Genomic DNA, 27863 nt, shown 5'->3' on the forward strand with positions numbered 1-27863 from the left:
ATTGGAAATTCAACTCAAGTTCAACAACTTGAGGAAGAAAATTCTAATTTGAAAACTCAAGTTAAAGAACTCAAAGACACGTTAAAACGGTTCACTTTGGGTTCCAAGAATCTTAATTTGATTCTTGGAAAATAGTGTCACGCCCCGGGGGAGTCCCTGTTAGAGTAAATTCTAGCAACATCTCCCTTGTACGGGTGACAATCTGATACTTGACTACATATCCCGCAGGGCCTCACAATCCTCGGCCAACACAGTCGGAACATATACAATAATATAAACAAACAATCTACATAGTTTATAATAAATCAACCTCCGGCTGACTACACAACAAATCACAACACGCAGTTTATTATAAAACCTACTCCACTACTTGAGAAAAACATAACCCACAACAGAAAACCATTACAACGGAAAATAAGGGCAGTAGACCAAAACTCGATATAACATCCATGAGTACAAGATCTACACATCGCATGCATGTAGATCACAAAACAAGGAAGCAAAGTCTAAAAGAAGAAAACCATATCTACACGAGGTTGGGGACTAGCGACTGGAACCTCCTGACAGCCTCAACCTGAAATAGGAAAATAAAGCAATGGGGTGAGTTCAATGTGTTGGTACAGTTAGCACTAACATTCTAACTCAGGTTTTGATGAATGACAAATCAGGTTAAGTTAGGTTTGTCGTTATCTAACACTCTGATCGAGTGTACAGGCTAAGTCCAGACAGGTCGACGGGCTGACTAGATGTCTGGCACGAAGTCCAAGCGGGTCGACGGGCTGACCGGACGCTTGGCGAGAAGTCCAGCTAGGTCGACGAGCTGACCGGATAGCTGGCGAGAAGTCCAAGCGGGTCGACGGGTTAACCGGACACTTGGCAAGAAGTCCAGCTAGGTCGACGGGCTGACTAGATAGCTGGGGAGAAGTCCAGACGGGTCGAAGGGCTAACCGGACGTCTATCAGGTGAGTAAAGGTAAGTCACTGGAAGGGAGTGACTGTGAGGACGCGTTCTCGGGAAGGGAACATTAGGCGTCGATCCTGTTTAGATCCATTTCGGATATCTAAGTCGAGATCGTGACTAGATTCCGGTCTCGGAAAGATGGAATCTAAGTCATACTTTTTATATTGAACTTATAAACTGTGCTAACACTTTGTTTTGCAGGATATACATTATATATTTGCCTCAGACTAACCTTGTCTTGTAGGAAAGATGTTCCCTGGAGAAAGCTGGTCCGGGCGCCCGGAAGGGATCCGGGCTCCCGGGAGGTAATTTTTGTTGGATCGTGAAACGTCGATAGAGGGGGGGGGGGGTGAATATCGATTCGAAAAAAACACAGCGTTAAAAAGAGTTACGCGCAGCGGAATTTAAAAACAATAGACACAGTAATTTTTACTTCGTTCGGAGCCTGTGACGACTCCTACTCGAAGGCCCGTACTCCGTGAGTACTTTCGTTGGGCAATTCACTAGCAATTCGAAATAATGATTACAAAGACAGTATAAGAAATGCTAATGAAAATTAAAACAAAGCTATACCGACAGAAAGGAAACAACAAGGACAAGGGCTCGTTGTCGGAGCTTCGTTAGCGTCGTTGGAGCGCAGAGCAGCAGAGCAAGCAGTCTAAGAGTTCTGAGATAATAATTATGAAGCTCCACCCCTGGGGCTTCTTTTATATGCTGCTCCGGGCGCCTGGATCCCTTCCGGGCGCCCTGGTGCGACGTGGCAGGTCTAATCAGCGAACTCCACGTGACGACGACTTGGTTTGGATAAAATTCACCTCCGGGCGCCCGGACCTCCTATTTCCAGAAATTCCTTCTCCTGCAAAATAGAGTTAGTCCGAGGCAAATATATATCCTGTAAAACAGATTATTAGCACAAGTAATAGAAAAGAGTATGACTTAGATTCCGTCTTTCCGAGACCGGAATCTAGTCACGATCTTGACTTAGATATCCGAAATGGATCTAAGCCGGATCGACGCCTAATGTTCCCTTCCCGGGAACGCGTCCTCGCAGTCACTCCCCTCCAGTGACTTACCTCACTTACCTGCCAGACGTCCGGTCAGCCCGTCGACCCGTCTGGACTTCGTGCCAGCTATCTGGTCAGCCCGTCGACCTAGCTGGACTTCGTGCCTAAGCGTCCGGTCAGCCCGTCGACCCGCTTGGACTTCGTGCCAGCTATCCGGTCAGCCCGTCGACCTAGCTGGGCTTCGTGCCAGACATCAGATTAGCCCGTCGACCTGTCTGGACTTCTCCTACACACTCGATCAGAGTGTTAGACAACAACAAACTAACTTAACCTGATTTGTCATTCATCAAAACCTGGGTTAAATCGTTAGTGCTAACCGCACCAACAATTTCATCCTGATCACGTCGTCGCCACGTGGAGCTCGTGGTTGGACCTGCCACGTCTCACCATGGCACCCAGAAGGGATCGGGGGCACCCTGAGCCTCATATAAAAGGAGGGTCAGGGGTGGAGCTCAAAACAACAACTGACAAGAAGATCTTCTACTGCTTGCTCTGCACTTCTGCCACGCTAACGAAGCTCCGACAACACACTTTTCCTTTTCGATTTATTCCTTTGTCGGTACTGCTTTTATTTTCATTAGCATTTTCTATACATAGTTTGTAATAAATTTCGAATTGCTAGTGATTGCCCACCGAAAGCACTCAACGAATGCGGGCCTTGGAGTAGGAGTCGACACAGGCTTCGAACCAAGTAAAATTGGTCTGTGTTAGCATTGCTTAATTTTTCCGCTGCGTTTAACTCTCTTCGAAAGAATTTTTGTAATCGATATTCACCCCCCCCCCCCCTCTATCGAAACATCACGATCCAACAAGTGGTATCAAAACAGGTACCGCTCTGATTTGGTGCAACCACCAATCAGGCAAGGGGGTGATTTGTTTTTAAATTTTTTTTCTCTATTTTCGGATTTCAGTTTTTTGTAAAATTCCAAACTGGTATAATTACCTTTTTGGAAATCTCCTTCCGTCGTAATTACATCTAAATTGGTGCAACACCAATTTAGGTATTTTTTTAATTCTTCCCGCACTACTAATCCAAGACCAAGTCTTGGAACCTCTCTATTTTTTTTTTGTGCAGATTAAAAATGTCATAGATCGAGGGATTTAGCACAATGTGACCTCCCCTTTTCAACGGGGATGATTTCCCGTACTGGAAGAAGCGAATGGAACTATATCTCAAGACGGATTTCGACTAGTGGCTGAGCGTCACAAGAGCCTACAAAATACCAGTAGACAGTTCCGGGAATCTAATAGATCCAGAAGAATGGACAACAGACTTAAAGAAGAAGGCATCAACAGAAAACAAGGCAATCAACACCTTACAGTGCGGATTAACAAGAGAAGAACTGAACCGGGTCGGACCACATAAAAACGTCAAAGAGCTGTGGGACAAACTGATCGAGCTGCACGAAGGAACGAGCGACGATAAGGTAACGAAATGAGACCTGCTTCTAAATAGAATATTTAACATAAAAATGCAGGAAGGAGAAACGACCAGCCAACTCCACATAAGAATCAAAGATATTCTCAACGGACTCCACGCAATAGGACACCAAATGGAGAACCGAGACTTAATAAGGTATGCCTTAAACGTTTTTCCATGCAACAGCTTGTGGGAATCTATCGTAGATGCCTACAAGATCTCTAAAAATTTATCAAAATTAAAACTAGATGAGCTTTTTTGTGAATTAGAACTGCATGAGCAAACTAACGCCGGGGTCGAGAAAGGTGTAGCTTTATTTGCAGGTTCCTCAAAAGAAAAGAAGAACAAGTTTGAATCTGAAGAAGATTCTGACCAGAACTCTGAAAATGAAGAACACCTGGTGAACCTGGTAAGAAAGATGTTCACCAGGAGGAAAAGAAGCTTCAGCAAGAAGGACCTTCAAAAGATCAATTCTCCAACTGAATCGAGGAGTGTGACGTGCTTCGGATGCAACAAGAAGGGCCACTACAAGAACGAGTGCCCGAGATTGAAGATCGACAAACCGAAGCTGTCCAAAAAGAAAGCCCTCAAAGCGACGTGGGACTCCTCCTCCTCCTCAGACGATTTAGAAGCAGAAGATCAGAAGCACCAAAGCCACCTCAGGTTGATGGCCCGCGAAGTAGAGTCGGAAGAAGAATCGGAAGACGGTGTTAGGATCGGTTGAGCTAGGGGGGTGAATGGCTCACTTCATTTTCTTGATAAATTTAATCTTTCGCAGCGGACACTTGAAGGCAATGCTAACTCTTGTATTTACTTGGTATCTACCTCCTCAAGGAGGTAACTAGTCCAAGGATCCACACCACCGTCACCCTTCCACTATCAAACTTCTACTTCTTGGACTAACACCAAAGGTGGAGAAACCTTACAAGACTTACAAGCCTCCCTTTCCAAGAGAAAAGATCACACTCACAACAATGAAGAAGAAAAGAAAGATTACAAACTTGAATGCTTCTTCCTTGTGACGTGAATCTTGAAAACGTGGGGAGATGGAGAGCTTGATCTTCAATTCCTTGAGAGATCTTGAGCACTTCAAAGATTGATCACACTAGAGCAATAGAACAGTATTTTTCTCAAGATGCTTCTGTTCCTTTTTCTTCAGCGTTTTTAAACTTCGAGAAAACTAGCTGTTTCTCACATAATCGTCACCATGGATCGATTGGGATTATATTTGAATCGATTCACAAGTATCCGTTGGACACCATCGCATCAAGATCAACGACGTAGATTACTTCACTCGAACTTGAATCGATTGGTGCAGTGCTAGAATCGATTCAGACACATGCTCGTGAAATCATAAAATCGCAGTGAATCGATCGACCGATCGATTGAGTGACTTCAATCGATTGGCTGATCAATTCAGGAGGCTTCTGTGCTTCCCACAGAAGCTTCCTGGATCGATCGATCGGTTCCCCGATCGATCGGCTGATCGATCCAGAAGCATTCTGTGCTTCGCGCAGATATTCCCTGGATCGATCGCTCGATCGATTGGATTACCTAGATCGATCGGCTGATCGATCCAGAAGCATTCTGCACTTCGGACAGAAGCTTCCTGGATCGATCGCTCGATCGATTGGATTACCCCAATCGATCGGTTGATCGATCCAGAGGCATTCTGTGCTTTGTGAAGAGACTTCTTGATCGATCGGCCGATCGATTGTCTTCTTTCCAATCGATCGGCTGATCGATTCAAAGGCATTCTGCCTCACAGCCATATCTAAATCGATTTACTAGTCGATTTTTGCTAAGTGAGCTTAACACGCATCCAACCTTCTGACTTGCAGGAACTTCTCTTGCCAAGAATCCGGTCCTCGACCTTCTTGGACTTCTCTTACCTTGCATCCGATCTTCTGACCTACAAGGACTCTTTTGCCAAGAATCCGGTCCTCGACCTTCTTGGACTTTTCTTGCATCCAGTCTTCCGACCTGCAAGAAACTTCTCCTGCAAACTCACAGTGCATGTTAGATCCAACGTATTAATCTAAACTTAAATAATTGTCAACACATTGAAACTCCAAGGCATGATTGCACCAACAATCTCCCCCTTTTAGATGTTTGACAATCTATTTAAGTTTAGGCTAATTTCCAATACACCATAATAATACAATAATGAATAATGATTGCAACTACGCTGAAAATCATCTGAATTAAGTAGTAATTCAAGATAACCCATAAGCAATAATCATGAACATAAGCAGTAAACTTTAAATCATCTGAATTAAGCAGTAATTCAAGATAACACATAAGCAATAATCATGAACATAAGCAGTAAACTTTAATTTCAATTTTAATTAACTTAAGCATAAACTTTAACATATATCTCCCCCTTTGTCAAATATCAAAACAAAACTCCCCCTCAATATGCGCACTAAGCAACCACGATACAACCGAGGGGAACTCCCCCTAAAACACACAAATACTAACATAATATAACAATCATGATTTTTGAAACAAAATAAAATATAGAACAAGTAAAATATCATATATCCAAAATAAAATGAAGTTCACAGAAGGACTCCACATCAAGCATCCACAGAACGTACAATAACACGTGTCATAAAGGAACATAGAACTCAACAAGATCATCTCCCGGAGGAGTGGTATCAGGATCAGCAGAAGGAGCAGACGTAGAAGCTGGAGCAGGGGCCGCCGCAGAGACAGCACCAGGAACATCCTCAGCATGTGGGACGAGATCGGTGGATGGAACAGACGGAGATGGATGACCCGTCACCCAAGAGCTCACCAAATCCACTAACATGTCCAATGTCGCCTGCATCGTAGACTGTCAATGGACCATGGTATCCATCATGGTGCGCAGGCTGGCTACCTCCATGGTCAGCTCCTCAAGCCGGGTATCGACAATCTCCTCGAACGTCAGAGAAGCTGGCTCGGGGATATCCTCCTCAACATCAATCGTCGCAGGAACCAATGCCTGTGCAGCCCCCCTGTGGCGAGCCCTGGGTCCCTCACCAAGAGCACGCCCATTGCTCCATCGAACTTCCCCGGGACCGCCTGCTAAGCCCGTCTTCGTGAAAGAGCGTGACGAAATCCGAGAGTAGGCAATAGTCATGGGCTCCAGTCGTCCCCGAGAGACATCTATCTTCATAAACTCCAGCCAGTCAGTGATGAGATGACTGAAAGGCATGTGAATCGTGTCCTGCACTGGCTGAGTAAAATGAATGATGCAATAAAATATGTTCAGGGCGATGTTGATGTCAAGGGAGTGCCGAATGGCATATAATGCAAACATGTGAGGGGGTCGAAGAGCGGCTAAGGCACGGGAGACAATAGGAAAGAGACAGTTAATGATCACCTTAAACATGGCGGCGTTTTCAGCCGATAACTCAAGAGAAGAGAAACTAGTGATGTGAGCATCCGGCCCGTCAGGACGAGGACGACCAAAAAAGAACTGATGCATAGATGCAATGCTGAGATTCTCAAAAGGTGGAGGCAACTCATCAAGAAGTGTAGGATAAAAAACAAAGTCATTTTCGGAAGGTAGACACCCTAGAAAGGACTAAAAGATCTCATATGAAAAATCCATGCTTCGCTTCACAACACGAGTGCGATAGTTGACACCATCAAAAGTGTGTAAATTGTTATAGAATTCAGAGACAAGACTTACATTGATACTCCTCTCACAAGATAACAACGACTCAAGTTTATAGTGCCTGAAACAGGAATAGGTATCAAAGCAAGAGACCCTATAGAATGAAAGATCAATAGACCTAGGGGTTATTAGTTTGAAGGTGTGCTTGCCAAAGGCCTACTGCATAGCAGCATTAGGGAATCTCGGATTAGAAGGAGGTAATGGGCGTGATGATGGTAAGGACGATCCTTCGCCCGATTCACGAACTTTTGGTTTCTTCCTATTGGATAGCAAAGAAGTGCAACAGAAAATGCAAGGAAGAAGATGAATGCAAGGATAGTGCATACAATGCAATGCGGGAGGAAAATGCAAAGCAACATAAAAAAAAAACAAACACAAAACATGTGTAGATTAGTTCAAGTTTAGGAGCAAGAACCAAAAAAAAAAATGAGAAAGGAGTAATGAAAATACTTAGGGTTTTGAGTTCGCATTGTGTGCAAGTGACGCGGAGACAAGGAAGAAGGGGCGGCCTAGGTCATAGAAGGAGCAGAGGCGGGAGAAAGGTGGAAGAGCGCCCTTCGCCGGAGAAAACCGCCGGAGAGAACGATCGATGCAGGTGGGAGAGTCACTAGGAAAATCTCCTAAGAGCTAGGGCACGAAAAGAGTCGGGAGAGAAAATGAGGTGGAGTGAGAGAAAACCTAGGTTAATCGGGATTTAAGATGGGTTTTAAATTCCCAATCGATCAACCGATCGATTGAGAACGAGTGAATCGATCGGTCGATCGATTCACGATGCTTCTGTGAGAATTGAACGTGCGTCTTAATCGATCCAGTGATCGATCCAAACACGCTAATCGATCCATTGATCGATTCAGATGCCCTTTGGAAAATCGAAAACGCATTCCAATCGATCCATTGATCGATCGAAACACTCTGAATTGATCCATTGATCAATTTAGATGCTCTCTGTGGTGAAACACAAGCCTCTCAATCGATCAACTGATCGATTGGGAGGTCTGATATTACTGCACTTTTGAAAACTTTCAGATCCAAGTTTTGGAAATGCACAAACAAATGTACACTACTCTAAAAATCATGAAATTTTGTGTAGACACTATACATATCGCATATTATCAAGGAAAAATAAAGTTTGACAAGATTTGACTCTTCTTAGTGAAAACTTACACAAAATTGAAGATTGTCGAAAACTTCAATGATTTGAGTAAGTACGTATATAAATGTTCAGTGTTAACTCCCATCCAATAACAAACTTCACCCAAGGTTTTAAAAATAAGTTTTACACATATGGTAAATTTAAAATTTCCAATCATAATCGTAGGGCAATGTGCACATGATTTGTACACTTGCTTTCCCTATGATTGGACAAATGAATGTTTCATATGAAAATCATTTTTCTTCACCAAAATAATGCAGCATAACAAGCATTATGACCAAGATAAATGTCTCTAACCTCTCACCTCCATCTAAATCATATTAAGAGGACAATTCTAGATTTTTGTGAGAGGCAAAATTAAGGTGAAGAGACCTTAAAACGCTTTACCTATAAAATGATCATGGAGGATGTGATTTAATCAATACAGCACATTCCCAATTCCCTTCTAAGAAAGCTAAATTCGACTTCGGGAAGAGGTTTAGTGAAGATATCGGCTAAGTTTGATTTTGACTCAACATAATTTAAAATGATGTCACCTCGAGTCACATGATCACGAATAAAATGATGTTTAACCTCTATATGTTTCGTTCTTGAATGATGGACGGGATTTTTGGTCAAGTTGATCGTGCTCACATTATCACAAAGAACTTGAACATTGTTGTAGGTAAGCTTATAGTCCTCTAGAGTATGAGTCATCCACAATAATTGTGATACACACTCTCCCATGGCAATGTATTCCGTTTCGGTTGTGGAGAGTGCTACACAATGTTGTTTTCTACTTGACCAACTTACTAGAGAGGATCCTAGAAATTGACAACTACCACTAGTACTTTTGCGATCCAATTTGCATCCGGCATAATCGGAATCGGTATAGCCCACTAGGTCAAAAGTTTCGGTTCTAGGATACCAAAGACCAACATTTTGAGTTCCCTTAAGATATCGGAGAATTCGCTTAACGGCACTCAAATGTGACTCCTTGGCGCAATATTGATACCTTGCACACATTCCTATGGCAAAAAGTATATCGGGTCTACTAGCCGTAAGATAGAGAAGGCTTCCTATAGCATTACGATACACCTTGGAGTCAACCTCTTTCCCCTCAATGTCTTTATCCAATTTAGTACTAGTGGCCATGGGAGTAGATATTTCCTTTGCATTTTCCATTCCAAACTTCTTAAATAGCTCTTTGACATATTTTGATTGATAAATGTAAATGCCCTCTTTTGTTTGCTTGATTTGTAACCCTAGAAAAAATGTTAACTCGCCAACCAAACTCATTTCAAACTCACGCTCCATGTGACTAATGAATTCATTTAAAAAGTCTTTATTTGTGGAGCCACAAATAATATCATCTACATATACTTGGGCCACAAACATATCATTACCACTATTTTTTAAGAATAATGTGGGATCAATTTTTCCTCTATGAAATCCTTTTGATACTAAAAATGTTGACAATCGTTCATACCAATCTCGGGGAGCTTGTTTTAACCCATATAAAGCCTTTTTAAGTTTATATACATGATTTGGACACTCCAAATTCTCAAATCCCGGTGGTTGCTCAACATATACTTCTTCTTTTATAACACCATTTAAAAATGCTGAATTTACATCCATTTGGTACAACTTGAACCCCTTGTGGGCGGCAAAGGCCAACATCATCCTAATAGACTCTAATCTTGCTACAGGTGCATAAGTTTCATCATAATCTAATCCTTCTACTTGATTGAAACCCCTAGCAACCAATCTAGCTTTGTTTCTCACAACTATTCCCTTATCATCAAGTTTGTTTCTAAAAACCCATTTTGTATCAATAATTGATTTGTTGGTAGGCCTAGGAACTAAATCCCAAACTTGACTTCTTTCAAATTGAGATAGTTCATCTTGCATTGCTAAGATCCACTCCGGATCAAACAAGGCATCATCAATGATTTTTGGTTCTATTTGAGATATTAAGGCGACTTGGCTTCCTTCATTTCTAAAGTAAGATCGAGTTCTCACTCCTTGAGTGATGTCTCCTACTACTTGATCCAAGGGATGATTTACATGAATCCTAGTAGATCTTGATTCTTGATTTATTATAATTTCGGGTTCAAGTGGCAAAGGTTCATTTTTCTCACCATCACTCTCTTGGTATTCTTCTCCTTGATGATTTACTTCATTTAGTGTTAGTTTCTCTAACTCAAATTGTAATTCTTCATCGTTTGCTCTTGTAGAGTTCAAAGAAGGATTTTCTTCAAATACAACATTTAGTGATTCTTCAACTAATTTTGATCTTTTGTTGTAAATTCGATATGCCTTGCTGTGACTTGAGTAGCCTACAAGAATGTCCTCATCCGCCTTAGCGGAGAACTTCCCCAAATGATCTTTGGTGTTTAGAATATAGACCTTACACCCAAACACTCTAAGATACTTAATTGTAGGTGGTTTACCAAACCACAACTCATGAGGTGTTTTTCCTAGAAATCTATGGATTAAAGTTCGATTTTGCACATAACATGCCGTATTAATTGCTTCGGCCCATAGGAAACTATGAAGTGAATATTCATTTAACATGCTCCGAGCGGCCTCTTGCAAAACCCTATTTTTCATCTCAACAACTCCATTTTGTTGAGGAGTCCTAGGGGTGAAAAATTCATGTTTATAACCTTTTTCCATACAAAAACTTGTGAATCTGTCATTTTCAAATTCACCTCCATGATCACTTCTTATCTTGTTTATCTTATGACTCTTTTCATTTTCTACTCTATTACAAAAAGTAATCAAGGTATCTAGAGTTTGATCCTTATGTTTCAAGAAAAATACCCATGTATATCTAGTGTAATCATCCACAATCACAAAGCAATATCTACTACCATTTAAAGAAATATGTCTACTACTATCAAATAAATCCATGTGAATGAGCTCTAAAGCACTTGAGCTACTTACTATGTTTTTACCTTTATGGGTAGCTTTCGTTTGCTTACCCATTTGACATGCATCACATATTTTGTCTTTTTGAAACTTCAATTTTGGCAATCCTTGCACCAACTCCTTCTTTGAAAGTCTTTTGATATTCCTCATGTTGGTGTGGGCAAGTCTTCGGTGCCAAAGCCAAGTCTCCTCCTCTTTAGACATGAGACACTTAGCAAACACATTAGTAACACCAAATACTTTAACTTGATAAATATTTTCTCTTCTATAGCCTATGAGAATATTTGTGTTTAGTTCACTATGCTTGATTAGGCATTGAGATGAATTGAACTCAACTCCATAACCCGAATCACATAGTTGACTAACACTTAAAAGATTAAAGACCATGCCTTTCACTAACAACACATTTCTTATCATAAATTTTTCAGAAATTCTAATATCTCCTATTCCTATGACTTTTAATTCACCACTATTACCAAAAGAAACGGTACCTTTACTTTTGTGTCTAAATGATGAAAATTTTGAAGAGTCCCCCGTCATATGCATAGAGCATCCACTATCTACGAACCATGTTGTTGGATGCTCCCCTTCGGCGCATGCCTGTTTACACACGATGAACCAAATATTTTGGTACCCAAACTTTGGGTCCGGTGACATCAATAACAAATTGCTTGGGTACCCAAGCTTGAACAAACTTAACCCTTGAAGCATGATTTCTACTAATTAGAGACATGAATTTAACTTCTTATCTTGTGATTTAAAACCTAGTCCCGCTTTGTTGTACACACCCTTTTGAGCTCCTAGAATCATGTCTAAATATTTTGAGCTTGAAGTAAATTTTTCTAGAGCACCTCTAAGATCATCAACTTGTAAATTCAACGATGCATTTTCCTTTTTAAGATCATCAAAATCATTTTTGTCATTTTCATGAAGCATACAAATTTCACATGACACAATTTCATTTTTAAGTGATTTCAATTCATTTTGCAATTTTTTAACCTTCCCTTTTGATTTAGCTAGTGCATTTGTTAAGCATGCAATGGTGGCATACATCTTATCAAGCTTGGGAGAAATTACGTCATCATCACTAGATGATGACTCACTTGAAGACTCCACATCCTCTCTATGACTATCTTCATCTTCACTATCTTCAACATGGCTTAACGCCATGAGAGCCATATGCTTTGAGCTCTTCCTTTCATCTTCTTCCGATGAGCTTGACGATGAGTCATCCCATGTGGCTTTCAAGGCCTTCTTCTTTTTCTTGGTCTTTTCCTCTTGCTTCCTCAACTTTGGACACTCCGTTTTGTTGTGCCCCTTTTTCTTGCATTCATAGCAAATTACATCAGTCTTAATCTTAGAATCCACAAGAGATTTACCTTTTCTCTTTTCATCATTTAAAATCTTTTTAACATCCTTCTTGTCAAACTTCCTTGAATGTCTCATCATTCTTCAAACAAAGTTTTCCATTTCACTTGATGATAGCTCTTCATCACTATCACTATCACTATCACTATCTCGCTCAGACTCTGAAGATGATTCCTTCTTCTCCTTCTTCTTTTCTTTGTGCTTCTTTTTGCTCTTTTCACCTGCAACCAAAGCTATACCTTTCTCTTTGTGGCTTTGTGTTAGCTTGCTCATGCAATTCAAGTTCACAAAATAATTCATCCAATTTTACTATTGACAAATCCCTTGAAACCGTATAGGCATCCACCATGGATGACCATAATGAGTTTCTAGGGAAAGATTTTAAGGCATACCTTATGAGATCCCGGTTCTCCACACTCTCTCCAACTGAATGAAGACCATTTAATAGTTCCTTGAATCTCTCATGTAGTGAACTTACCGTTTCTCCATCCTTCATTGTGAAATTTTGAAGTTGATTTATCAAAAGATCTCTCTTTGAAATTCTTGAATCCTTGGTGCCTTCATTTAGCTCAATGAGCTTATCCCATAAATCCTTGGCGCTTTTGAAAGGTCCAACCTTATTGAGTTGTTCTGAACTCAACCCACACTGGAGAGTCATAATTGCCTTAGCATTTGCTTGAGCCTTCAATTTTGTTCAGCGGTCCACATTGATGATTCAAGCATCTTTCCATTTTTGGTTGGCGCTGTGAATCCCTCCGTGATCGAGAACCACATGTCAATTTCGGTCATGAGATAATGCTCCATGCGGCTCTTCCAATAAGCGAAATTACTGCCTTCATAGAATGGTGGTCGTGAAGTACTATGTCCCTCCTTCAATGACATCTTGTAGCTCTTTAACTTGTGCTTTCTTGGCGGTGAATCCTCAAAAGCAAACCAATGCTCTGATACCACTTGTTAGGATCGGTTGAGCTAGAGAGGGGGGGGGGGTGAATGGCTCACTTCGTTTTCTTGATAAATTTAATCTTTCGCAGCGGACACTTGAAGGCAATGCTAACTCTTGTATTTACTTGGTATCCACCTCCTCAAGGAGGTGACTAGTCCAAGGATCCACACCACCGTCACCCTTCCACTATCAAACTTCTCCTTCTCAAACTAACACCAAAGGTGGAGAAACCTTACAAGACTTACAAGCCTCCCTTTCCAAGAGAAAAGATCACACTCACAACAATGAAGAAGAAAAGAAAGATTACAAACTTGAAATGCTTCTTCCTTGTGACATGAATCTTGAAAACGTGGGGAGATGGAGAGCTTGATCTTCAATTCCTTGTAAGATCTTGAGCACTTCAAAGATTGATCACACTAGAGAAATAGAACAATATTTTTTCTCAAGATGCTTCTGTTCCTTTTTCTTCAGCATTTTTAAACTTCGAGAAAACTAGCCGTTTCTCACATAATCATCGCCATGGATCGATTGGGATTATATTTGAATCGATTCACAAGTATCCGTTAGACACCATCGCGTCAAGATCAACGGCGTAGATTACTTCACTCGAACTTGAATCGATTGGTGCAGTGCTTGAATCGATTCAGACACATGCTCGTGAAATCGCAAAATCGCAGTGAATCTGTGAATCGATCGGCCGATCGATTGAGTGACTTCAATCGATCGGCTTATCGATTCAGGAGGCTTCTGTGCTTTGCGCAGATATTCCCTGGATTGATCGATCGCTCGATCGATTGGATTACCCTGATCGATCGGCTGATCGATCCAGAAGCATTCTGCGCTTCACACAGAAGCTTCCTGGATCGATCGCTCGATCGATTGGATTACCCCAATCGATCTACTGATCGATCCAGAGGCATTCTGTGCTTTGCGCAGAGACTTCTCGATCGATCGGCTGATTGATTGTCTTCTTTCCAATCGATCGGCTGATCGATTCAAAGGCATTCTGCCTCACAGCCATATCTAAATCCATTTACCAGTCGATTTTTGCTAAGTGAGCTTAACACGCATCCAACCTTCTGACTTGCAAAAACTTCTCTTGCCAAGAATCCGGTCCTCAACCTTCTCGGACTTCTCTTGCCTTGCATCCGGTCTTCTGACCTGCAAGGACTCTTTTGCCAAGAATCCGGTCCTCGACCTTCTTGGACTTTTCTTGCATCCGGTCTTCCAACCTATAAGAAACTTCTCCTCCAAACTCACAGTGCATGTTAGATCCAACGTATTAACCTAAACTTAAACAATTGTCAACACATTGAAACTTCCAGGGCATGATTGCACCAACAGACGGGTCCGAACCCGAATCGAGCCACGAGTCCGTACTCATTTCCGAAGGTTCCGAAGAGGTATTCCTAACCTTAAACCGAATGTTTTTAAAAATTTTCTCTTGCTTAAATAATAAGTTAGTTAAATTAGAAAATGAAAACAAATTGCTCCTCGAGGAAAATCAAACCCTCAAGGAACAAGTTATAAATAATAAACCAACTCACGATCTAACACTTGAGGAGGAGAATTCATCATTAAAATCAGAAATTAGTAATTTAAAAATATGTTAGAAAAATTTACTACCAGATCAAAAAATCTAGACTTAATCCTAAATAATTGAAAAGCATGTTATAATAAAACTGGGCTCGGATATAAGTCGAACTCAAATAAAACTTTTAAATCATTAATAACCCAATACAAACCAATGAAAAAAACCTGGGTTCCGAAAGCGTGTTTAACCACGTAAATAGGACCTAACCAATATTATATCCCTAAAGATAAAATATATTACCTAAAGTTAAATAAACCAAGTCAAAAACCAGAATACAAACCTAAACAAAAAAATTTAAAATCTAAACATATTAGAACTTAACAAAGTTTAAACTATCACCCAGTAAAATATAATTATAAAAGAAATAGACACAAATCAAGAACTAAAAATTAAATTAATAGGTCATTAATTCAGGGAGAGGCTCCAGAATAGCTAGCACCTCCAAAACTAACCTACCCGGCAAGGTAATCCTAACCAACCTACCCGACAGGGTAATCAGGATTAGTTAAAAAGGGTTCAAGTTTAACTTGAAAAATGGTACTGGTGAAATTTTGGATGATAGTACGTTAGGGAAAATTATTCTATGCATGTCTAGGAAGATATGGCTTCGACCTGGTGCATTTGGCTAAGTGGAACTGACCGAAGCTACCCTTTATGGATCATAACCAGTTAAACCAAGGGTTTGTACTAAGTCCAGTGGATAGGACTATTTGAAAAACCTCGAAGGCATGGTTACTTTAATGATATCCAAGTGACTCACCATAGCTCAGAAGTTTGTCCAGAGAACGTCTATTTGTTGAATCCAAAGCTAAACCTGAATCTAACAAAAGTTAAAAATAAACCCTAAAATTGAACCTAATTCATCTCACAAAAATATAGGATTCCCTGATTAAATATTTAGATCGGGTGAGATGACTAAGGATCAAAATTAAATCTTGAATTAAAATTAAATTTAAATTTAAGATTAAAAATAAAAATTAAAATTAAATCTCGAAATTTAAAAATTTATTTTAATCTTAAAAATTTTAAAAACTATTTTAACTTAAAAATTATTTTAAAAATCCTTTAAAAAAAATATTTTAGAAATTCTTTTAAAAAATATTTTAAAAATCATTTTAAAAACTATATTAAAATCATTTTAAAAACTCTTTTAAAAATCATTTAAAAATTCTTTTAAAAAATTATTTAAAATTTATTTTTAAAATCATTTTAAAAATTCTTTTAAAAATCATTTAAAAATTCTTTTAAAAATTATTTAATAAAACATATTTTTAAAATCATTTTTAAAAAAAATTCTTTTAAAATTCTTTTAAAAATTCTTTTAAAAATTATTTAATAAAACATATTTTTAAAAATCATTTTAAAAACTCTTTTAAAAAATCATTTTAAAAATTTATTTTTAAAATCATTTTTAAAATTCTTTTAAAAATCATTTAAAAATTCTTTTAAAAATTATTTAATAAAACATATTTTTAAAAAAATCATTTTAAAAAAAACATTAAAAAAAACTCTTTTAAAAATTATTTAAAACTTATTTTAAAAATCATTTTAAAGATCTTAAAAAAAAAGGAAACCGGAGTCAAAAACCAGGGGCGGGCGCCCCTGGTATACTGACCCGGGGCGCCCAGAAGGGACTCCGGGCGCCCCGCCCCACTTGACCCCGGGCGCTCGGGACGGATCCGGGCGCCCGGGACGCCCTATATATACGGGGGAAGGGGCGCCCCCTCCACTTGCACCTCCTCTATTCACTTTCGTCCAAGCTTCTTCCAAGCTTTACTACGAAAGTATTCAAAAGTAAATTTTTGCTCGTTCTACGATTAATACGCGGTAGCGAATCAACCGAGGTCGTCAGTTCTAAAAATATTTTGGCAATGGCTTCTCGGTAAAATTCTTGTCTTATGTTTAAATTTTTAGAATTTTGTTGCATGTTTGTTTCCTTTAATTAGTATAATTTTGTTTCATAATTTAGGAAACGTTCTAAAGCTGGTGCTAGGCCCTCTACTCCCAGTGTTGACCCTAGGTTTCCCACTGATGAGCTTAGGATTAAGTTTGAGTCGATCATCTACATGGCCATTAGGACTAAATGTGTATATAGAGCGTTCTTTTTACGCTCTTGCGTTTCAGCTATAGAGGCTATAAACCACTATAACTTGCGGAACCTTGTTGAATGTACTAGTCTAGTAAACATAAGTTTGTGTGCCGAATTTTATAACAACCTAGTGAAAGTAGACGACCTTACCTATACTACTAGGGCAGCTGACACTGATATCACGCTATCACCTGCTACCATCCGGGACTTTTTGCAGTTACGAGCATCTACCTGTCCCTTTTAGTGCTATCCTCCCAGGGAGCTACCATTTGGAGATCCCTACTCGCATATTACTCTTGATACGATTTATTCATATTTTTTTTGGGGATGAGCGAGTACCCACAGTGACCCAGTTTAGGTTAGTTGCCCTTCGAGTCCAGGATTACGCCCTTTATAGGGTCTTAGTATTTTGCATTCTACCACTGAGCACTCGCGACATCGCGGTGATGCGCCCATTCCACTCTTTTCTTCTCTATGCCCTGTGTCATAGGTTAGATATTGACATCAGCCTACATATCTTTTCCACCATTATCTACTCGGCCAGATACATGACTAGTGGGCAAGTTCATATACCCTACTGCCACATTCTGACAACATATATGTCCTCTTTGGACATTGATGTCACCAAAGGTGACATCCGCTATATGACCGAGTTTGATGTTATAGGAGCTAGGAACTTCTCCCTAGCTAATATTCATATAGATGGTGAGGGTATCATGTCTTGGCAGAGGGGGGCACAACACCAGCCTGACCCAGACGCTCAGCAGGAGGAGGTAGAGCAGGATGAGTTTTTTCTTGCACTGTTTCCTGATGAGGCCGCTCCTGCCCCAGTACCAGCTAGAGCCCCACGTCCCGCTCCTCGCACTCTAGCTGATCGAGTATCCAGACTAGAGAGAGCTATGTCGAGCCTCCAACAGGAGTCCTCCGAGTTTCACCGAGACATACGGCGAGAAGTCTCCGATCTCCGATGAGAGGTGCGACAGGAGGTCTCCGATTTGCGATGAGATGTGCGGCAGGAGATCTTCGACCTACGACGAGACCTACGAGAGGACGACTGGACTCATCACACTGAGCTATTGGCACTGCTTCGGTCGTTGGGTTCTGGACCACCTCCTTCATCATCTCAGTAGTCGTGATTGTTACATAATTCTGTTATGACTCTATTACAGCTTTTGTAGTACATCTTGATCTATTGATTTTCATTTCAGATCTGATTGGTTATGCTCTAATTTAATAGACTAGGGTTTTTCAAAATTCAAAAACTATTGTCAAAAATAATTGTTTTAAATTCTAGGTTAAAATTGTTTTATTTTTTTCAAAACCTTCCTATTTTTAGAACTTCAAAATGATTTTAGCCTTAGACTAGAAAAATTCCCTTAGAAATCATGTTCCCTTAGGACTGGCATTTGAGCATCTCACCAACACCCTAGGTTTACCTTGCTTGTGATTGACAAACATAGAAAGGGGTAAGATGTATAGGACAATTACCTGAACTTAAGATGCTTATGTCAGTGCATCAATATAAGTCTGGGCGTTAAATACAAAACATACATTGATCAAGCTAAGTTATTCAGTTTAGTCAACCGTTAACAGATTACAATGAACTTAACTTGACTAACCAAGTAAAAGCTGCTATCTTCTAATAGTTAGTAAGTACCTAATTGGTTAGACAACTATTTTAGATGTCAGGTTTAGGGGGAGGATTAATGTAACGACCCAGTTTTCCCTATTTCAAGTTCTAAAAGTCCATAAAAATATTTGGAAATACTTTTAAAATATTCTAGAGATTTTTAGGAATTTTTAGAGTATTTTTACGTAATTTTTGGAGGTCGTTTAGTATGTTACAAAAGAAAGAAGTTTTGACCAAAAAATGTTGAAGGTGAGACTCGAACCCAAGACCTCCGGCCGAACCCGACCTAACCAAACACAGCCAACCAACTGGGCTGCGCGTGATTTGTTAACCAAGTATGTAGCGAGATATATTTAAGTTGTAATTGGAACAAAGTTAGACCAAGTTATAAAAGGACAAGTTAAGAGGGATTAGGGGATATTTTCTCCCGAAACCCTTTCTTCTCCTCTGCTTCTCGCGTTCGACGGCACCGTCTCTGCCGAGCGAAGAAATACGAAGCCCTAGCTTCGTCTCCGGCGGCCGACGAAGGTCTTCTTCCGGCGAACCTTGCGGATCCGTGCTTCCCTCGTCGAGGAGGGTTTGTGGGCGCAAGGGAGGTTGAAGATCCGAGCTAACCGAAGCCCTAGAGTTTTCCCCCTTCTGTTGTAAGTCCAAGAAAGCATAGTAAGTACTACTCACCTGTGGTAGGAGTTGTTTCCGGCTTTGTTTCTCTTTGTTTTTGAATTTGCCGTGATCTTCAAAGAAAGCATAGGGATGAGTTCTGGTTTTCTACCGTGCCATCCATTCTGGGAAGAATTGCTTCATTTGTTTTTTTTTTCAGAACTTGATTAGTAGAGAATTATGATGTTAGGGTTTGCTGCCGTGAGGTGATTGTTTTGGTTTTTGCTGTGCCTCAGTTCCGAGAGGAATATGTTTTGGATGGCTACAGATTTTGGGCTGTGGGAGATGATGATGTTAGGGATCTTAGAGCAGGTTCATAACACTTCTTGTTTTGTGTCAATCGGATGAAACAGAATTGGGGGATTTAGAGTTGCCTTACAAGAAAGGAGTTAAGTTGTGGGTTTGACATACATGTCTGTTTTAGCTTTACAGTAAGTTGAGCCTGATCTTATGCAAAGAAATAAATGCAGAACCAGATTAGGCTTTGCCTATTAGCAAGTGCAGAATCGGATTATGCCTTTTCCTATTAGCAAGTGCAAACTTAGTCTAGCTTCTTTAAACAAGTGCAGAGTTATTTATGACATAGTTTTGTTTCTAATAGCATTTCAAATTTGGTTGCTTGTTTAGTTTATGAACACGAGCAGTTTCATTGTTATATTAGTAAGTGCAGAATACATCCTTACTGTCAGTAGAAGCAACTTTTCCTTATACCTTGCTTAATTGGAAATAATCCAACCTGAGTAGATTTTAGTGATGCGTGCTTTGGCATATCATGTATAGAAAGTCCAAGTTAGCTTTCTTTTGCTCTATTTTATAGCATGATTAGTAAGTTCAGATGTGCTTTCTTTTCCTTGTTTTAGAGCATGTTTAGAAAGTTCAGATTTGTTTTTCTGTTGCTTTGTTTTATAACATGCTTAGAGAGAGTTTAGATTTGTTTCCCTTGTATTATTTTTTTATAGCATGCTTAGTTAATTGTAATCCTACACTTGTTAGATATATCTACAGGATTCTAATAGGCTCCAATAAAGGATTATAAGAAGCATGAGTAAAGAAAAAGACTAAAGTCTAGTTAAAAAGAGATAACAAGTAAATTAAAGTAAGAGGCTAGTACCCGACTTCCGAGGTTGTCGTTAAACAAATCCAGGTGACCAATTCCGAGGTCTTGGCCCTGGTAAGACCGAGGTCTTTATACTCATAGGGCTGGAGGCTCGCTACCCCAGTCACTATTAGAGAGCGCGCAAAACAAAGATGGTACTAAGCCTGGGCCCAAAGAAAAGAAGAAAAGAAAAGAAAAGAAGAACAAGAAGAAGAAAGTGAAAGAGAAATTAAAAGATTAATTTCTAGTATAAGAAAAGTAAGAAGAACAAGAAGAAGAAACTGAAAGAGAAATTAAAAGATTAATTTCTGGTATAAAGATATAAGAAAATGAAACAAGTTTTATGCTTAGAATCAATAAAAGTTTAGTTCTTTAATTCTAAGCTTACAGTAGTTGTTTCATTACTTTCCTGTCAGTTAGTGAGCATGTTTAGTATTCAGTTTTATTTCTATATACCATGAGTACATGCAGCTTTGCTTTTAGCATTTCAGTTTTAGTATTGTTGCATTCTTTTTATGTACTTCGATGTTTTTGTGAGATAGATTAGTACTTACTAAGCGTTTTCGCTTATAGATCTTTTGTTTTTTTTCCTCCTACCGCAGATAAAGGAAAAGCTAAGATATGAAAGGGAGGCGACAGGGTGGTGGTGGTGATGAAGGTGTGTGGTGACTGGACTGTGGAGAGATCCAGAAGTAGCTGGCAAAATTGTCTAGACTTTCTTTTAGTCCTCTGTTAATGTTGTATTACATTTGGGATTGTAGTTGAGTTTATTTCCGCATGTCTAGCTTGTCTCTTTTATTATTTGTGGAGTGCTGTAGTCATTGCTATTGCTAGAGTAGTTTCTTTGTTTTTATTGTGATTTGTATTACTGTGTGGTTGTGGAAAATATGTTCCAGCCGTCTGTGGCTGCGTATACTATGTTTGTATTATAGATTTGGTCACCGGTACAGGGGAGATTCTGCCGAAATTTTTCGGTAGGGTTTCCATGTGATATTTAATCATACCGGTTAAGTAGAGTTAGTAGTTAAGTAACGGTCATCTTCAGAGGGTAGTAGTAGTAAGAAGGGTGGTCGTTAAAATTAAATCAACACTTAGCACTAAAATTATTTTCTCCACCTTAAATATAATATCTTTTCTAATTTTCTTTTTTCAATTTTGAGATTGAATTTCAGTTTTCAAATTTAAAGTTTTTACAAACTTAGTCAGTGTTGAAAAGTAGATTTTTCAAACTTAGTTTTGAAATCTTTAATTTTGAAAACTTATGTTTCAAATTTTTATAAACCTATTTTTGAAAATTAGCTTTTATAAAACTAGATTAGTCAATTAGATTTTATAAACTAAGATTTTGAATCTGCTGCAAACTTAGTTTTAATCAATTTTGAAAAGTAAATAGTTTTTAACTCAGCTTTGAAATTTTTTATTGAAAAGTGGTTCAAAATTGAAACTTAGTTTGAAAATTTAAACCATAAACCTTAGTTTTGAAAACTCATGTTTGTAAAATGTTTCAAAGTTGAACCTTATTTTGAAAATCTAAAATTATTTTTTGGAACTTAAACACTCATATTTGAAAATTAGTCTATCTAAAACTTAGCTTTCCTAAACTCATACCTGAAAATTAGTTCTTAAACTCTTTTTTGGAAAATTCTTGTTGAGTTCATTATCCTTAAAAATTATTCAAAATACTTAGCTATTTTTCAACAATTAGCTATGTTACAAAAGATAAGAAATACAAGCTAAATTAATATGTGTTAAAATTTAAACTCCCCCAAGTTAACTTGACATCATTTCTTAAAATTTTTTTACTCTGGTTTTACTCTGTATTGTTGATTATGTCCTTATTTGATGAATGCCAAAGGGGGAGGGATAGGTGGTTAAGTTAGAGCAACTAAAGCAAATTTGAAAAACTAACTTAAACCTTAAAAACCTCAAAAATCATGCTTGATTTTTGCATATATTTTCACTAACTTAACCAGGTTGTCATTCCATCAAAAAGGGAGAGATTGTTGGTGCGGTTAGCACTAACGGTCTAACTCAGGATTTGATGAATGACAAATCATGTTAAGTTAGGTTTGTCGTTATCTAACACTCTGATCGAGTGTACAGGCTAAGTCCAGATAGGTCGACGGGCTGACCAGATGTTTGGCACGAAGTCCAAGTGGGTCGACGGGCTGACCAGACGCTTGGCGAGAAGTCCAGCTAGGTCGACGGGCTAACCAGATAGCTGGCGAGAAGTCTAAGCGGGTCGATGGGCTGACCGGACGCTTGGCGAGAAGTCCAGCTAGGTCGACGGGCTGACCGGATAGCTGGCGAGAAGTCTAGACGGGTCGAAGGGCTGACCGGACGTCTGACAGGTGAGTAAAGGTAAGTCACTAGAAGGGAGTGACTGTGAGGATGTGTTCCCGGGAAGGGAACATTAGGCGTCGATCCGGCTTAGATCCATTTCGGATATCTAAGTCGAGATCGTGACTAGATTCCGGTCTCGGAAAGACGGAATCTAAGTCTTTATATTGAACTTATAAACTGTGCTAACACTTTATTTTGTAGGATATACATTATCTATTTACCTCGGACTAACCTGGTCTTACAGGAAAGATGTTCCCTGGAGAAAGCTGGTCCGGGCGCCCGAGAGGCAATTTTATCCTGATCGCGTCGTTGCCACGTGGAGCTCACTGATTGGATCTGCCACGTCTCACCAGGGCGCCCGGAAGGGATCTGGGGCGCCCCGAGCCTCATATAAAAGGAGGGTCAGGGGTGGAGCTCAAAACAACAACTGACAAGAAGATCTTCTACTTCTTGCTCTGCACTTCTGCGACGCTAACGAAGCTCTGACAACACACTTTTCATTTTCGATTTATTCCTTAGTCGGTACTGCTTTTATTTTCATTAGCATTTTCTGTACTTAGTTTGTAATAAATTTCGAATTGCTAGTGATTGCCCACCAAAAGCACTCAACGAATGCAGACCTTGGAGTAGGAGTCGACACAGGCTCCGAACCAAGTAAAATTGGTCTGTGTTAGCATTGCTTAATTTTTCCTATGCGTTTAACTCTCTTCGAAAGAATTTTCGTAATCGATATTCACCCCCCCCTCTATCGAAACATCACGACCCAACACAATGAACTCAGTGAGTATCAAGCTGACATACATAATAAGATATATATAACAGTAATAATTGTTAGAGTGTATACTAAAAGCTTAGTTTTTGTAAACATTTATTTTTTGAAATAAAGAATTACATTGGTAAAAAATATTTACATTTATGTTAACTGTAGTTGTTCAATTAATTTATATCGTAGATAATATGGTATGTGGTGTGACACACAGAAGATCATGTTATCAGGTCTTTATAAATTATAAACAGTTGCTCACGACTAAGATGGAAAGGAACAAACCGTTGGAATAGTCGTAGTGTAATTAGGTATTAGTTTATCTTGACTAATAAATTACACTAGTACACTCTAAGTGTATTGAGTAGGACCATATAAGGCAAGTTCTTTTATACTGACTTAATAAAAGAACGAGATCTTAGTTATTATGGAAGTGTGTGCTCTTAATCCTAATATAATAGCAAACACATATATTTAATATTTATTTGTTTGACTTATCAAAGGGTGAGATTTAACTCGATAAATCAATAGGCCCGATAAGTTAGGAAATGATATTACTTATAAAGTGTGTTGTTAATTATAGAAGGAAACTGTGTCCTAGTTATCTAGGTTGAGAATGCCCCTAAGAGGAGCTCATAAGGATTGTCATGTTAAACCCTACAGGTGGACTTAGTCCGACATGACGATAAAGTTGAGTGGTACTACTCTCAGAGATAGATGTTAATTAAATGAATTGTCAGTAACTCATTAAATTAATGGACATTCGATATCTTAAACACAGGGAGATTAACACACTCATGATAAGAAGGAGCCCATAATGTAATTTGGGATTGGTGCGGTAGTGCAATAATAACTCTCTAGTGGAATGAGTTATTGTTGATGAACTTGAGTTGTGTGTTCGGGGCGACCATGGGATACTCAAGCTCATCGGGAGGCCAAAACCAATTTCTCCTTTAGGTCCTTATCGTAGCCTTATTAATGCCTCAAATCCACTCATAAAAAGTCCATCTTGGTGTCCAAGAGAGGGCCGACCCAAGGCTTGGTGACCAAGCCAAGGGCCGGCCACTTCCTTCTCAAAGGGGGTCGGCCCCTTGCATGGTGTCCAAGCAAGAAGGGGCCGGCCACAATAATTCAAAGTTGAGGGGACGTTTTAAATTTTTAGAATCTTCTCTTTGTAGATATCTACAAGTTTTAAAAGAGAGATTTTAAAATTTAAAACTTTCCTTATTTGAATTAGGCCACATGGTTTAAAAGAGAGTTTTAAAAGTTTTTAAAACTTTCCTTATTTAACCATCCTCATGATTTTTTAAAAGAGAGTTTTAAATTTAAAACTTTCTCTTTTTGTAACCATGTTAAAAAAGGAAATTTTAGAAGAGATGTTTTAAATTTTAAAACTTGGTTTTAATTTTTAAAACTTTCCTTTTTTAACATCCACATTAGGAAATTAAAAGATAGCTTGTAAAATATTATAAGAGCTTTCCTTCTTTGCTTATAAATTTTTACAAGATAATTTTCCTTCTTTTAAGGGGCCGACCAATCAATCAATTAAAAGGAGATAAGGAAAATTAAAAGGAGAAAAGGAAAAACAAGAGGAAGATTTTAATTTTTGTAAAAATCTTTTCTTGTTTGCCTTGGCAAATAATATAAAAGAGGGGGAGGAGAGGCCTCATAACATAACAATTCTTATTCTCTTGTTGGAGCTCTCTATTGTGGTCGGGCCTCCCTCTTCCTTTCCCCTTGCTCTCTTTTATTTCTTTGTGGTGGTGGTGGCCGGATTTTAGAGAAGGAGGAAGAAGGCTTTTGGGTGGTGTTCATTTTGGAGGATCGTCGCCCACACGACGTCCAAGGCAAGGCGAGGAATATGGCAGAAGATCTCAAGGTTATTAGCATACAAAGAAAAGGTATAACTAGTAATTATTTTTCGCATCATGCTAGTTTATTTTTTTATTTGTATGAATTCCAAACACAAGAGACATTAGATTCTATTTTTTCGAATTGGTAATTCGAGTTTGTGTTTATTTTTGTTTTTTGAATTTGTGATTCGATTATTCTTTTTGGTTAAATCTTGAGTTATATAAGGAAATTAAATATTAGCTTTCCTTAAAAGGCTTTGTCTAGGAAGTGGTGGTTGCTCCCATATCCAAGAAGGCCTAGTGCCTTGCCTTGTTTAACCTGGAAGCTAATTTTGGAAATTAATATTTAATTGAATTTATAACATAGGTGGATTTAGATCAATAATGTTAAGCATCGTTTGCGATCCAAATCTAAACCATTAAGAATAGATAAGTTAAATTTGGAATCAATAATATTAAGTTCCGTTTGTGATTCCTAATTTAATTTTTAAAGAACACAATAGGTTGTTTAGGAAAGGTTCGACACTTGTACAAAATTTTGTACAGTGGAACCGGTACGATCTTCCTAGGACCAACCAACAATTGGTATCAGAGCTAGGGGTTGCCTCTGTGTGTTTGGTTTTCAATTTAGTTATGCACATGTCATACATAATTTTGGAAGGATAATAGTAGGATGTGCTAACTTTGTGGTTGCATGTAACGACCCAAATTTCCTTATTTTGAGCTCCAAAAATAATTCAAAAATATTTTGAAATGCTATAGAAAAATTCTAGAGATTTTTATGAATTTTTAGAGTATTTTTACACAATTTTTGGAGTTTGTTTGGTTTTTTTACCAAGAGGAAGAAGTAAAAAAAATAATAATAATATATGTTGAAGCCGGGTTTTGAACCCAAGATCACGGACCCAAACCCGAGTCTTAACGAACTCAGCCCAACCATCTGGTCTACGGATGTTTTGTTAATCATATATGGAGCGATATATATTTAAGTAGTAGTTAGGAACAGTAAAATAAATTGGAAATAAAAGTGCGCAGCTGAGGAATCGAAGCCGAGATCTCTGACTTGGTTAAAACCTGGCTAACCAACTGTGCCAGCGGGCTTTATTAATAATAAGGGAAGCGAAAAATATATAAGCAAAAGTAGTTAATAGATATATTGGAGTTATAAAGGGAGAACTTAGGGCTTGATTACCCGTGACCAAAAACCCTACCTCTCCTTTTCTCTCCCGACGTCGTTCTCTGCTCGAACGGAAACACAAAAGAGGGCTTAGTGCTTCACTTCGGCGGCCGATCGAGGGAGTTTTCGAGGGGTTTTCTCCACGCCATCACGATTCTTCGTCGAGGAGGACCGTGAGCACGAAGAAGAGCCGGAGAACTTGAGTTTTCTCCGAAACCCTAGAAGCCTCCTTCTCGGCCGTAAGTCCAAGAAACTCAAGGGTAAGTGCTTCTCACCTGCGGTAAGAGTAGCTATCGGATTCCATTTTCTTCTTGTTTGGCCGAAGTATGCAATAGGAGTGTTGTTCTTGAGGTTTGCTGCCGTGAATCTCAATTTCAGATTTGTTTAGGTTTGGAAAATGAACAAATTGATCAGACAAGCATGTAGTTTAGCATTTCAGCTTGTAGAAATTCTGGAATAGATTTCTTTTGTTATTAGTTTTTAAGCATACAGTGTTTGATCCATTGGTTGTTGGGAATTAAGTCTTAATTAGGATGTTATTGCTTCTCCCTGTCGAATTTGCAACTGTTGTACCGATTTTGATAGATTAAGCTTGATTGATGATGCCTTTGTTCCTCTTTATGGCTTCTAGAATTTTTGTACAGATTATTGGTAGGTTAAGATTCAATGGTTGGAGGTTTTGTTCTTTTGAGAGCTTCCAAAATCTTTGACAGATTCTGTCGATGGATTTAGCTTGATGATTGGTATTTTGATGGAGATTTTAGAACTAAATCAGCGGATTAAGAAGCAGGATATCGATTATGCTTTGAAAAGGTTTGAAGCAGATGGACAATTTGAAGCTATGTTTTCTAGATTAAGAGTCCATGCATTAGAGCTGCTGGGTAGAAGATTATATGATTTATTTCAATGGGGTTTCACTACATATAATCAGATGTCTGTAAGATATAACATTCTGTTATACTAGTTTATTCAGGAGATCAAGTGGGATTAGTTTAGGTGTAAAATATTTAGGCTTTGAGATCTTGTTTCCTAGTTGTTCAAGTATAGAGTAAGGAGGTTAAGAAATGATTGAGTACAGTTTATATGTATTGAAATATTCAGGTTTGGGAGATATCCTTGTAGTGCAGAATTTAGTGCAGGTGTAATACCATTGTATTGTGCTAAGGAGTG

Source organism: Zingiber officinale, chromosome 1B, assembly GCF_018446385.1.
Source record: "Zingiber officinale cultivar Zhangliang chromosome 1B, Zo_v1.1, whole genome shotgun sequence".
NCBI classification, from domain to species: domain Eukaryota; kingdom Viridiplantae; phylum Streptophyta; class Magnoliopsida; order Zingiberales; family Zingiberaceae; genus Zingiber; species Zingiber officinale.